Genomic DNA, 15133 nt, shown 5'->3' with positions numbered 1-15133 from the left:
CGCTCCGGGCGCGTGCGCGGCGGCGCGCCCCGCGCGCGCTCCTACAGCCCGGGCAGCCGCGCGCGCCTCAGGGGCAGCGCGCGCTCGTCCCCCCCGGACGCCCCGGCGGCGGCGGCGCCCCGGCCCCGGGCGGCAGCTGCTGTTGCCATGATGATGTCGTCACGGACGCAACCATTGCGGGAACTCAAGGGGGGGGCGGGGTGGATGGGCCGTGTGTTGTGGCGGGTGGCGCAACGAGCGAGGGAAGTGTCACTCACTCCCCGATATAGACACACGCCCACCCCCCCCATTCTTTCGTGTGGGCTCGGCGGGCGGGGCGCGAGCGTGCGTGGGAGTAGGGGGGAAAATCTTTCCAATGCTACCCCCTCCCTTCCCCCCGTGGCAGAATAGCGAGGGAGGGCGGACCTCGGTGATTCGGCGATCGGCCGCGCGGGCTGGGGGCGAGGCTGCGGAATCCCGAGCCGCGGATGGCGCGTCGGGGCGGGGGAGGCAGCGCTGCCGGGACACGACGGGGTTAAGCTGGGTCGGCCGCCATTTTGGATGGCGGGGAGGTGAGTCTCCGCACGCCGCAGGGGCCAACAACACCCACACAAAAAAAATCAACTTAAAAGATGGAGGAGGAGGAGAGAAACGCGGTCACCTCCCGGGACTGCGGAGGGGTCGGGGGTGGTGGGAGTGGAACGGAGCAGCAGCGCTCCCGCGGCCGCCCGCGCCCCCTCGGGCTGTGACTGTCCCCGCGCGAGGCTCACGGGGGGCGGGGCCGGCGCCATGGAGCGGCGGTGGCGATTGGTGGCGGGGCCGAGCGCGCGGGAGGGGGGGGGGCCGGGCCGGGCGCGCTGCGGCGGAGCGGGGGGGCGGGGCCGCGGCCCCCCTGCTCCTGCGGGCGGCTCGGCCCCGCGGCAGCCGCAGCCCTCTCAGAGCGCTCCGTAGTCTTTACCAGAGCTTGTTTTGCGTTTTGCTGCGCTCTCGTGCATGTTTTTATTTAGAGTGATAGCAAGACCCTTGAGTTTAGGTTTAAGATTCCTGTTGCAGTCTCTTTGTTTCAGGGCTGAGGATTCGGGGGAAAAAAAAAATCAATCCACAGCAAATATCCAAAGAGTTGGCAGGGTGGAAGATGAGCCTGCTAAAAGGCCAAATACTCTCACGCTCCCTCAGAATGGTGCTGTTACATGTGCGTGCAGGAGTGGATAATACGAGGCAAATGTACAGATCTGTAAAACCTGACACAAGTCCAATATGTAGAACACGTGTTTCACATTTTGGTTACATATGTTTTGGGTTTAGATTTGAACAAAAGACAGGTCAGCCAGTTGCTACCCTTCATTTTTTCATTGTAATGAACAGGAAGCTTGCCTGTCTACTCAAGAGTAACTGGTTTCCTACTCTTTCTTTGTAAGCTGTTTATTTTCTCTAGCTCACATCTGTTTTCATCCTTAAACTCATTTTATGCTAACAGAAGAAAAATCCAACTACCTAGTCATCAAGAAAACTTGAGTCACGGAAGTCATTGGTTGAAATAGGGCTGAAATACAAAGTATTTTCATTGTATCTAAAGAATAGCTGAGTTACAACTTTAATTTTTGACAGTTGTTTGCATTTGCAAAGCTAATATTTAGAGAACCTTTGGAACTGCAAGAATACTCTTATGAATACTTAGATTTCACAAAAGCTAATAAATCACTAGAAGCTTACTGGCGAAGCTTGTTGACAAACACCATCTCCAACTGTTGTTATTTGAATACATTTTGTACTGCTGCTTCACTAATACATTTCCCCAATTTTCCATAGGACTCGGTAGGGACAATAACAGTTCTTGTGTTACTCCATTCTGTGCTCTGTTTTCTTTCTGTTCATGTGATCATCTTGACTTCCTGAGCATTGTGTCTTCCCACCAGTGTGTGTTTCACTGACGCCTTAATGCCTTTGAACAGTGGCACTTGTGCTCTGGTGCCTCTTCCTGCATGAGCTGAAGATGTATCAGCAGTCCACTTACGTGCTGGGGGATACCAATACACTACTGTCTGTTGTCATACACATAGGCAGCAGAACATGATGTGTATCAGCCCCTCAGCTGGGTTGATGTATAAACAAAGACATTTAAGCTACTGGTGGATTCTGGCTTCTCCTAAATGACTGTGGTGTGTGAGGTGTAGGCACAAGTTCATACCTGGTAGTCCTGCTGAAGAGAAAGCAATTGCCCACAATAGAATAATGTAGAAAGATTAACTAACTTTTTAGGAGCATAAAGCAGGATTCACTAAAGCGGGTAATTCATAGTCTTCTATTTAATTGCAAAAATTTTTATGTTATTTATTAAATCAGGGAGAACCATGCTTTGAATTAGGAAGAGCTTGTGCAAACAGAAGGCAGCAGAACTGAGATTAGAACAGTCACTACCTAACTTAGAGCCAGTTTCTTGAGGTATGAATTGATTTCTGAAAGTATTGAGTGTTACTCTCAGAAAAAAAAATGGTGTGACTTTCCTTTTTGATGTAAATAGCTTAATCCAAGTGGTAGTTTTATAGCCATGCAGACATTTTTGTGGAACTCACATGCTTTCTGAGCTGTGCCTTTTCAGTTTCCCTTCATTTCTTACAGCTCACTTCTGCTTTCATAGTCATCTTGCAGTCAAGTCAATAAATTCGTCTGCAGGGTCTCACCATGGTAAGACTGTATTTTCAGAAAAGGTTTGAGTCAGCACTGTCACGGGAGGTCCCCTGCCTTCCTCCTCATGTCAGTGCAAGCATTTGAATAGCTGCACAAGGGACTTGATTTGGAAACTGAGCCAGGCAAAAGTGATCCCACTAAAAACTGTGGGTTAATTTTAACTTAGACCAGGTCCTCCTCAGTCTGCCTCATTATGTTTGGGTGTGGAAGCCTGTGCTTGCACAGAGAAGGAGGCAGTGCAGGGGCTGAGTTGGATCAGCAGAAATAAAAAGAGAACACTTCTTCCAGAAGTCTTGGCTTGTGGTAGCTGAATTTGCTGAAGTCTGCAAATCAGTTTAACCCTTACAGTAGATGAGACACACAAAGCCTGTTTCTGTATTTCCTGCATATCAGCTTGTGTGTCAGTGTTTGTCTTTAGCAGTTGTTTTATGTGTTGTTCATGCACATGTGCATATACATGTATGATATATAAATTTTCTTGTAGTTTACACTCTTATTACCTGAAAATACTGCCATTCTACAATATCAATAATTGCAAAAGGAAACATCCTGGTTAGAGAGCACTATCACCCATTTTCCCTGGTACCTCCAAACACTGTATGTTCTCTCTCTGAGGTTTCATCCAGTTTTCTGTTATAAAGCAAGTCACCCCCTTTCTCTGTTCATCCAGTTGCTAAGCAGCAGCTTTTCTCCCCATTAGCCAGCCATGTATTTGCATGAAAATAATCAAGCTTGAATATATAACTGGTTTTAATCATGCACAGCTAAACAGCTGTACAATCAAAATTTGCGTATTAATAGTTTAGTTATAACCATAACTGATGACTGTCTTTTAAGTTAGAATTTCTCTATAGAGTAAAATCAATATAGGTTTGCCTTTTTTTTTTAAACAAAAGGCACAACCATTTCTGTTTTTCCTTAATGCTTACTGTGTAGCTACTTAAAAAAATTGGTCACAAAATGGTATCGCAGTTCACAGAAAAATTATAAATGCAAATATGAGCAGACACGGAATCATCTAGTGACTAAAGATGATGGGGGCCAAGAGAAGAGCCACATTTTTCAAATATCTAATTATAGTAGCAGAGTGCAACAGAATTTGGTGATAAAAGTTTAGACTATGAGACAGAGGTAAAATTTCTAAAAGTGCATCTTACTTTCAAAACCATCTAAAGAATCTGTGTTTCAGTTCTTATTGATTTCAAGGATGTTCAGTATTTCTGAAGTCTATGATCTGAAATCTTGGAGTGCTCTCTCAGTATGAGGGTGCCCTGGATTTATCCAAACTATATTTCAGAATGAGGGCTGAGGGTGACACATATTTTCAGGTGTTGATTTTTCAGATGACAGAAACACGATGCTTTTCTGTGCCCAGGGAGAAAACCTGGGCACACAGACCAGGAGTAATATATGAGCCATCCAGTTGGTATCCTAACCTAAACAGTCAGATTGTCTTCATTACGCAGGAATTTTATTTCCCAATATGCCCACAGACTAAGGGAATGAAAAAAGTCTAAATCTTCAGACTGAAATATTTGGTACTATGCTGTGTAGTTTTGGACTGCCAAACCTGTATGTACTTTGCCACATATGACAATCCATAGTCTCATGTTAGATGTTCCTCAGATGTGACTCAGTGCAAGAAGTCTTCCTCTTAGTCCACAAAAGTGCTTCAGGTCCTAATTAATGAGGTTTATTTATTTATTTTCATTCTCAATTAATAGATATAGGCTAGGCAATAGGCTCTGAAGTGTAGTGCATTCAGGTTCTGTCAGCACCAGGGCGGTCACACATTTAATCAACAGCATTACACCAAGTGTCTTGTCACTAGAAACTTGATGGCAAAACTAACCTAGTTCTCAATTATGAAAATATAAGAAGTATCAAAGCAGTCTTTTGGCTGAGACTTAATAAACCTATCAGGGCATGTGATTGGAAGGAAACAAATGTCTTTGAAGAAGAGCCCATGGAAGTGTTATGTGCATTTTGTGGGACATATGAAACAAATTGTAACATAGGGTGTGCAAAGGCATAGAAGTAAAAAAAGAAATATATCTTTGGTGTAGTAACATTAGATTTGTTCGGATAACTGTGTAATTTTTTTAATAAAATAATTTATTGACAAAGGAAATTAAGTCAATTTCACAGAATCACTGAATCATCAAGGTTGGAAGAGACCTTCAAGATCAGCTAGTCCAACCGTCATCCTAGCACCACCACAATCAAATTTAATCTTTACTTCATAAAATGATTCAGTATAGTACCCTATGAGAAATGAAGGAGGATGCATAACATAAGAAAATTGCTGATGGGAAATTATGGTGGATTGTGTTGAAAGAAGGACTATAAAACTGGAAGTTGGCTACAGGTAGAGTCTGCTCATTTAATGTCCTTAGTGCAATGCTAGTTAGCATATAAATAAAAGTTGCTAATAACCTTAAGCTTGAAGGAGAACAGCATTTTATACAAGATCCATAACTTTGGAGTTAAGGAAGAATAAAGAATATGTAAGCTTAAGAACAGTGTCGATGTAGAATGATGAGATATAAAGTGGACATTAACTTACCATGAAAGGTTTCTAGCCAACAGAGGAATGAATTTATTCTCTCAGTGAAAATAGCAGGGCAGAGCATTCAGCAAGTTTTAATATGGAGATTGATGAGATTATGAAAAGGATTTTGTGATGTTTGCTGGTAATCGCATCTGACTGCACCTGATTATCAAATCTTCTAGCAGGATTGCATGTAGATCCCTGAACATTTCAGTAGTGGGTTCCTCTAATTGATGCAGACAATTTAGCCATTAGGATAAATGAGTTTTCATCGTCATGGTACAAACCACATTGTATACCATAGATATTGCACAGGTTTCGGTTTCAGAAAATCTTGACTGTAGTGCCCTTTTACAACATGCATTGTGGCCTCATGTATGTTCATATCTGTAAATGAGTTATGTATACAAATTCACATACATAATGTTTATATGAAAATGCAAATCACCTTTGAACATTTTTGTTTCCTGGGTTGTATTTGCATTTAGCAACTTATATTTCAAACAGAAGCTTTGATTGAAAGTTACTCAATTTTTGGTGGTTTTTTGTTGATTTTTTTTTTTTTTTAAATAATGATTTTTTTTTCCCAACATTTTCAGGTCTTGCTGTTACCTTGTATCAGAAAAACTTGTTACTGAATGTATATACAGGAAAATGCATAAGTATTCAAGAAAATTGTATAAATTGAAATGTAAAAATTAATAAATAATTAAATGTATAACATTGTAGAACTATGCCATTTTTTTAAAAAATTGAGAAAGTATATCTAATTGAGAAGCAAAATTTGTAACATGTAAGAAAATGGACAGTAAGCACTTAATTGTAAAGATGAGATTCCAGATCTACTCTTTGCTGACAGAATTCTACATGTCAAGAAGGGATTGAGGTTCCCTTCCATGCTTGGAAAATGACCTACTATCAAGAGTAAAATATTTATATAAGGAATTCAGTTTAGTGTAAGAACACACACATTGTTAGGGAACAGTTAACAATATAATAATGAGTGATGATTAGGGATTGTATGTATGACAATGAGAATTCTGTAGATGAAATTTGATGAGGATGAATTAAGTCTTCGATAATTGAGTAGTGCTAAAGTAGTTTTTTTGAGTGCCATTGCTGAATCAGCATAATTTAAAAACCTGCTGTCTAGTGCTTCAGACTAATGACTATAGAAGTTGGGTATGGACTTAACAGAAGAAACAGTGTGTAATGACATATAACATTTCAACATTAATACTGTTTGTGGGATTGGTATGTTCAACAGTGTTACTGGCAAGTAGTGGAATATACAAGGAAAAGAGACTGAGCATTTGAATAGCTTTTTTAAAAAAATTAAAGTAATTGGTTTATTTTAACAAGAAAGCTGCCAGTCCCTACCAAACTCTGAAATGTCTACTCCATACAGTGCAGCTCAGGTACATGGTTTTAAGAATTGTTTTTCAACAGGCAAGTAAAACATAATTTTTCATATTCTAGTTCTGATAAATAGCCAAAGCATTTAGTTGAAACTCTCCAATGGGAAATATGTCTGGTGCGAAGAGAGTTGGTCCGAATGGTTCAAATAATAAGTAATTAGAAAGATGTCATAATGGAAAATTTTCAAGTACTATAACTACCAAAAGCCCTATCAGTCTTCTAAAACTTGTGTAGCAAAATATACATGAGTATGTGGTTACTATTTGAATTTTTGTTGTTTTAAAAAGGGAAATGTGTTTCTGTGAATGAATCATGGAAATGGGGCTGGATGGTAAGTAGTGAAAGCCATTTAATTTTAGATGCTATATTTTTTTCTGCCATGTAGTCCGACTTATGGGAGGCATTCCTCATTCATGCATCAGACAAAGTGAAAGAAGCCTCAGTGCAATATGTAGATCACAAACAGCCATCTGTTATCCAAAAGGAAAGAGGAGTGTTGCTATAAGAGTAAACTTAAAATGTTTTAAGATTAGCTTAGAGATGGCAGAACTCCATTAAATATTTTGTCCATCTCTGTTGGTATTGGTCCCTGTCATATATGAATGTATACATTATACTGCAGTTTCAGATACCTGCTATATTTTTTTCTATTAGGACAATTACCTCTAGTTTAGAACTCATTATAGGCTTTCTCTATTGTCTAAATTAGGTTCCTAGTTATGTGTGTGTATATATATATATATGTGTATATATATATATGTATATATATATAAAACCTTTTATCACCTCAGATAATTATTTTTCCTTCTTGATGTTTGTTCCTTTGAAATAATTTTCCAGATCAACCTGACTTAAAAAAAAAAAATTTTGAACTTCGTATTTGCTTAACTTAAGCAAGTAAGTTAACACTTGTTTAGGTTTGTAGCATTTCCTTTTTATTCTTTCCAACTCCCAAAGAATTTCTGTTATTTTTATGTGAATTCCATCCAATTTGCACAGATATTTCTTGTGATATGCCTACAACTCATTGGTGAATTCCAGACCTGGTTGTAAGGAGTGTGTATGAAGAATTTATGTTTTATGTCCAGGCATCCATATTACCTCCATTCGCAGGACAGAATTAATTACTTGGGAGTATTAATGTTTGGTCCACCAAGAAGCTTGAAGGAAGAGAAACTGTTACCTTCCTGCTCCAGGATACAGTGCTTACATATGCAAGTGGAATCTAAATTAGTCTCTTTGTTGGTACTCTGTTACAAATCTATTTGTAGTTTCTGCTTGCTTGTTATCCTTAGATCCTTTACAAATATGATGCCTTGGGGGTATTTCTGTCCTACTGAATATATTCCAGAATCTGTTCCAGAATATTTCTCAGACTTTTCTATTGCAGTAGCTTGCTTTCTCTTGTAGTCAGTTTGATTTTACTGTTTTCTGACTGCATTTTAGCCTCACTAATTTACTGTGAGGAATCTCAGTGCTCTCAAAGATGTCCACATTGAAGCCTCTCGGGAATTAATGAAGCTGTCAAATAAAACAAGGCCTCACAACAGTTCCTGTGGCACCACATGAATAGATAGATTGCTACTTGTCCTCTATCCTGGGATTCTTTTATTTTCTGTCAGTTTTCACAGTTTCATCCTGAGCCCTGCATTATTCACTGTTTTTCTTAAGCTTCAGAATTTTTACCCAGTCCTTGTGTCGTTGGACCTCCTGTTCTGCATTGTAATCTATCCCGTACATTTGGAGTGATTTTTGAGGTTTCGTGAGAGAACCATATGCTTTCCAAAAATTGAGTTATATAATATCTAAAAGTTTCCTTTGGATTGTGTAGGGTTTTTTTGACTTTTGGGGAAAGTGATGGTGTTCGTTTTATTGTAAGCTAAGTATTGTCTAGTATTTTGTTGTCCTTTAAGGCTCACATTTTCATGCTTGCTTGGACTGAAATTAGGTTCAATGTAATTTCAGGGGTAGTGCTCTTATCTAGATGTTTAAACAACTAATTTTATGGCTACTGAAACCTGGTTTCAAAAATGTTCACTTATTGAGCACTTTCTGATAATGTTCTTTTTTTCCCAGTGCTCAGATTGAAGGGATGATGTTATTATGTTGTTGTTGTTGTTATTATTATTATTATTATTTTGAGACTATGTTATTACTATTATAATCTACCAATTCTTGTAGTATCTGCTAAAATATGACACTGAAAATGTGGACCCCATCAGCACACAGATCTACCTCAACAATTTTGGAGTCTTGCAAACAAAATTAATTTTCATACCAATATATTGATCATTTTATGTCTCAAAGCATGAGATAGCTACCACTGGAGATGCAAACTTGGGAAGAAAACAAATTCATAGAGTAGATCTGCTAATCTAATGTGATGTGTTAACTGAAGTTAGGGAAGATTGAAAGGTAAGGTACCGTGATTCTGTTTCCAGATTTTTGGGAGGAAAATGCTCTGTGCTGCTTATGGACACCTGGTCAAGTACAGAAATTGGATATGTTCTCTCTGGAAGCTGTGCAGTTGAGACTGGATTCTGTTATAATATGGTGTATGTTTCCTCCTGTGTCTTCAGTAATCTTGCATCTGCTTTACTTAGAAAATCAGTGACGCTTGTTTTCATTCAAAAGCAGAAACTTGGTGACTTGGCTAGTGAAATGAAACAACACTGTCCCCAAAATCTGCGATTAAGTGCTATGCCATATTCCAGCCTCCTCACTCATGGCACCTCCACCTTCCTTTTCCTGTGCTACTCTTTAAGCTATTTTGTGGAGACAGTATTTTATGCTATTTTCTGAGGACAAGACTGAGGCTTTTGACCTATTTAATTTTTAAACTATAATAATTAAATGGTGTGTTCGCATTAGGATGATGCTTTTTTAAAAAAAAGTAATTGTCATGTGAAAGTACTAATGCAAAGGGAAAAATAAGAAATGATTATGCTCTAAAAATAACTTTGAAAGAGTTTCACATTGTTCAGAGAAGGAAGAGAACCTTCCAAGAAGGGATCACATTCTCACAGTCAGCTTTAAACACATTCTTTATCTTTAAAAGGAAACAGAAGATAGTCAGTAAATCAAATGTAGTTGTGACCTTGTCTGCAATACTGTAGCATTCTGAAATGAAGTGTTAGGACTGGGCATTTGAAACAAGAATTGTCAGTGCCACAATCTCTTGTGCTTTGAGAAAAGTGGGTGTGTCTTTCATTAAATACCTTTTCTGCACCCCCTGATTTTTTCCTTGATCACTGTCTAAAGATAGCAGTTATGGTGGCTATTCTGAGTCAATCTTTAGGTACACATTAAAAATGAGACTGCATTTTTGTGCTGTAATGAGTAAGCTTTTAAAAGCATTGCAAGGTTTTCTGATACATATTCGTTTGAAGAGGAAATTGGATTTCTTATGAAGAATCTCCCCCTTTTCTTAGTTGCTACTGGAGAAAAAAATATATGTTTTAGCTGCAACCTGTTTTGTAATCAAGCTTTCAGTACCAGTAATCTGAGTTTCTCTCTCTTGTTCCAGCACAAGATTACTAGTCAGTTCCCTAATTTCTTCTTTTTCTGACTGGCACAGAATTGCTTTTTGCCTGGAGTAGTTCAGAAATTACTTTTTTAAAACAAAGGAAATCAACAGCATCCATGTTTTTCAAGCTTATTCTGAGTAGCTCTTATCTTTTATCACACTTTGAAAGTATTAGCATTTTTTAAATTAAATAGTTCTGTTTAGAAGTAAATTTCACTCAGATAAAGAAGTAGTTGCCAAAGGAATGAAGTGCATTACCTGGAAACATGTATTTTATTTCTCATGTTCTGACAGAAAAGGAGATGAATGAGCATGTTAGAGACACAACTTTTCAGTAAATATTGTATTGTTGTTAGCATAATTTATTTCTATGTCCCTAAGAAACCCAAAACTTTTTAAGCTTATTTTAATTTAATAATTTATAAAATGATAACACTGCTACTTCAAAGGTTTAAAAATTCCAAGTTATTTGATACGAACGACGGTAGAATTCGTAATTTCCTCCTTGGTTCCTTTGTGATCTTCCCTACCATATATTGCATTTCTACTGAGAAATAAAAAAGGGCTATAGAGACCACTGCGTCCCCCTGCTTCCAAATGCTGTCCCTGAGCAGCATGGGAGTGCTGCTTCAGGTGGCAGTTGTTGTTTTGGTCCTAAGCTGCCCCACAACACACTGGCAGCTTAATGGCCAGGGTGATGAGCAGCCTGGTGTTTGGGTTTGTTCCTTGGTACCATTTTACTAAATGGTATAGGCAGAGCAGCGGTGTCTCAGATGAGGTTTTTAAAATGTGCCAATTTGCCAAATTCAAAACAAGACTTTAGGGGTATTCAATTCCACTGATTTCTTTCTTTTCTCAGTGCTTCAAATAGAACCACAGAATGGTTTGGAAGGGACCTATAACATCATCTAGTTTGAAGCCCCCTGCCATGGACAGGGACACCTTCCTCTAGATCAACTTGCTCACAGCCACGTCCAGCCTGGCCTTGAAACACATTACTTACTTTTCATAACTTTCAAATAAATGAGTAGTAAGGGCCCCTGCTTAAGAGTTCTTAGTCCTGCACTCTGTACCATGTATGCAAGCTGTATAAGGCCTAGGAAGTTAAAGGTTCCTTACTCTTTTTGGCCTCTAAGTTTTCCAATCCTCAGCACTGCTTGGCAGAATTCTGAACTGAAGGTAAGAGATGCTTTACATGCAACCACCTGCTGATGGGGGCACTCTCCTAGGAATGTACCAGGTCTGTGAGACAGGAGAGGCTGGTTTGGTGTCCTTCAAGCAAAGGAAAACCTAGAATCTGATTTACTGAATCCAGCTACTGTTTAATAATGCAGTCTCCTAACTACTCTGCAGCTACATGAAAGTATGCAACAAAAGTACGTGTCCCAAAGGAGGGGGAGATGTCCTTAACCCCTGCCAAGACTTAGTTCTAGAAAGGCTCTTAGGCAGCAGGTGCAAAATTGTGCCTGACCTAAATTTTGCCAAGGAGAGAGACAGACTGAACAGCACTAAATGTCCTTCCATAACCTGCTGTCTGGGCTGTCATAAATATGTCTCTGGTTCAAGCTCTTAAGAAGGCAGGAGTTGTGGTACATTTCTGTTGCCAGATACTGCTGTTGAGGGAGTAAACTCTCTAGTTCATACATTCACCCATCTTTTTCAATCAGGTGCCATGATACGTAGTGAGAATAGTCGTGTTCTGTGCACTGTTCATATGGGGCATAAATGGCTACATGAAGGACAAAGTTCTAAAGAATTAGGTCAGTAGGTTTTATATCTAATTAGGCCTCTAATCCTACAAACCACTTACAGTTTTGCATTATTATATGTTCATTGTGTCTTAAATGGAACTACTCATTTGAGTGAAGTTATGGGTGTAATTGCATGCAGGATTATATCTGAGCAATCACATTTTAGCTTATTATTCGTCCTGTAGCATTGTTGCAAATCAGATATATCTGATGTTACCCCTTGCCCAGTCAGGGTGAAGAGGTGAAGGGGTATCTGAAACTGAATATGTTTCTGTGTAATGGCTTGCACTCCATTATCATGCCTGTCCAAACCTGGCACTTATAGAAAGGCACGTCAGAGAGAGCATTTTAACTTTTAAGAGAGTCATAAGGCATAGATTTTCAATGCGGAAGGTCGTGAGGCTGCAGTTTCACTGGGTAATGTGCTGCATTTGCATAGACAGATATTCAGACAGTTAATGGTAGTGCAGAATGCTTTAATGATTTTCATTTGCATCAAGCTGTTCTCACCTCTTAGGAACATAATGGATAAATAAAAGAGGCCTTTTGTTTGCTCTTCGTGAAAGTTACCAGTGATTAAGTGGTGCTGAGGGAACAGACCCATGCTCTCATTTGAAAAAAAACCCAACACCAACAACAAAACTGCCCATCAAAGCTGACTTCAAAGTGACCTACTTCATTTTGATTTCAAATGGCACTTGAGTAATTTATTTTAATGTTATGCAGATTTCCTAATTCAAAACACAGAATTGGTCACTCTTAACTGAAAATACAGAAACACTTATTACATCAGACATGAAATACTAATAATTTGTTCGGATACTCTTTATAGTGTTGAATTACAAACAAAGCTATATACATTTAGAACAGCTTTTCTTCCAAATGGATTCAGCAGTCACTTTTTTTATTAAAAATTATGTCCAGAATAGTTGTCGGTAATTTGATACTTTTTGCACTGTGCTATGGTGTTTCATAAGAAAATTCATGCCAGAGGCTTGCTAGAGAAAATCTTGTCATGATTCCATACTAGAATCTCCCCGTGGAAGACTTTTCCAAGTCTCCTGGAGTATGGTATATGCTCATAAAGGTATACAGACTTCCATACTATGTCTTGGACCCTTGCAGTTCAATATCAGCTTCTTGGGCTCCTCTTCCATGTGTCAGCTCAAAAACCCCTTCTTGAAAAGGGCTCAAAGGAAGTTATCTTAGTCTCTGGCTTTGTTACATTTTTAGGCATTTTCTGAATGATTTCATGTGCAGTTCAGTCTCTTTCAGTGTAATCAAAAAAAAAATAGATCTGGGTGGCTTTTTGAGAATAAAGCTCTGTTCTTAAATACCTTTCTGTCACAATGGTCATGTGTAAATTTTTGTTCCTAATTTGTAGGTACACACGTCACAATTTCATTGCCTCGATTTACACATCGACACTTTGGTTCCAGTATTTTTGTATTACATTTTTCTAAATGTGTTTCAATTTTATGTGTCACACTGAGAAGCACAGCCAATACAGTCCATATTTCAAATACCCAAATTTCAGTAGTCTCCCCTTCGGGCACAAGAGTGCAATGTTTCTGAGAACTGCTAGGATGAACAGGCTTTCAAATACTTGGGTCTTTTGTTTTCAGTTAATGACTTCCAGTTCTTTCAGTTTCTAACCTCCTGCCTTCCAGATAGTGATCTTTAGCACTTCTCGTGGCATTCAACTTCTCTCTCTCAAGCCTGTCATTTAAATCAAGATACAGAACTTGACTTCATGTATTTGAAATATTCTCCATTTTCACAGAATCAGTAGGATATTTGGGGAACACAGAATATGCAAATTGCAGACCTGCTGAATACATAATTTTTATGGCCCTTCTGTTTTGTATTGGCTTTGTTATTTGTCCAGTGTTTGACTGGGGGCTAATTAAATTACTGAATTTACAATGAGAATATATTAGTCCATCCTTCTCTTCACTGATTTTCATTCTTTACCCCTCCAGTTAATTTTCTTTAAATCTGCCTTTGTGTTCCCAGTGTGGCATGAAAGGACTAGTCAACAGCCTGAGTACGGGGCAGTTGACCCCAGTACAGGGTGAGTGCTGGATATCCTTACATGTACAATAAAGACGGGAGAATTCAGTGACCACTGCCTGACCAGCATAACAATTCCTTAGCAATTTGTGGCAGGTTGGGACAGCAAGGATTTAGGATTACATCTAAGAAGAGGTCTGTGCATGCAAGAATATAACTATCTTGAGTTAGGAATAAAAGACGTGTTTGTACATATGTGTAATTTCACTGTATGGTAAGATGCAAAGTATCCTCACACGTGGAAACAAGATCCATTACTGGCATTGTATTTCAGTAACGTAGTTAAAAATGTATTTTACATGTATTATCAGTGTAGATTTTTTATATTTTGTATGGTTACAGCCTCACAATGGCCTTGATAATCTTAATCTTGGGTTTTAGTCATGCACTTACTTGCAAAACATGGAAATATAACTTACTAAGTATCTTTGATTGAGGAGATATTCCAGAAACAAATCCTAGAAGTGAAGGTGAAGCATTGTAGCTGATTGCGACAGAATTACAGAAACTCCTTGCTGTACTGGGAAAACTTTGTTCAAAACCAAGAATGTTCTTATGGTTTTAATTGAGTGGCAGAAAATTACTTCTGTGTGGTCATCCCTGCTAAGAGATTCTTTTAAACCAACATTTTCCATTTTTGCTTGTTTAATTCTTTTTTGGCTAGTAGTTGCCTCCATGAATTGGATTTATAAATTATGAATCTGAGGAGGATAAAATGTTTTCTGGAGAATTTGATCCAGATGTATATTACTGTTTCAATAAAAATCTTTTTAGCATTTAGGGTGAAGAAGGTTTTTTGGGGATTTGGGCGTTTGGTTTTGGTTGTTTGATGGGTTTTCTTTTTTTTTTTTTGGTGTGTTTTGTTTTGGTTTTTTTTTTTTTAAATATCTCAGTTAACTTAGAAGCAGCCAAATTCTTGCTGTGTAAAACTACAGGAAAGTCTATAGTGTTTCAGCAGGGATTCATGCGGCCCTTGGGTTTTTGGACTGTATCATGTTGCAAGCTCCTAAAGTAAGACTGTTTGGAAAGCTACCGGCATCCCATCTCTTTGTCTGGAAAAGTTATAAAATGGAATAGGCAGGCTTTTCACTGAGCTGCTGAGAATGCAGTTCTGGCTATGCAATCAGGACTAAATAAGGAGCAAGA

The 15133-nt window shown here is 38.9% G+C and overlaps 1 long non-coding RNA gene across 1 annotated transcript in view; it reads left to right on the top strand.

Moving 5' to 3' along the window:
• The first annotated feature begins 411 nt into the window (after positions 1-411).
• LOC116783888 overlaps positions 412-15133 on the top strand; it is a 33754-nt gene continuing 19032 nt past the window's right edge. Inside the window, exon 1 of the long non-coding RNA XR_004355881.1 lies at positions 412-551. This is a non-coding gene — a long non-coding RNA (uncharacterized LOC116783888). The remainder of the gene's footprint in view (positions 552-15133) is intronic.

This window comes from Chiroxiphia lanceolata, chromosome 3, assembly GCF_009829145.1.
Source record: "Chiroxiphia lanceolata isolate bChiLan1 chromosome 3, bChiLan1.pri, whole genome shotgun sequence".
NCBI lineage: Eukaryota > Metazoa > Chordata > Aves > Passeriformes > Pipridae > Chiroxiphia > Chiroxiphia lanceolata.
The sequence above is the reverse complement of the archived record's forward strand: the minus strand, read 5'-3'. Positions and strand labels throughout refer to the sequence as shown.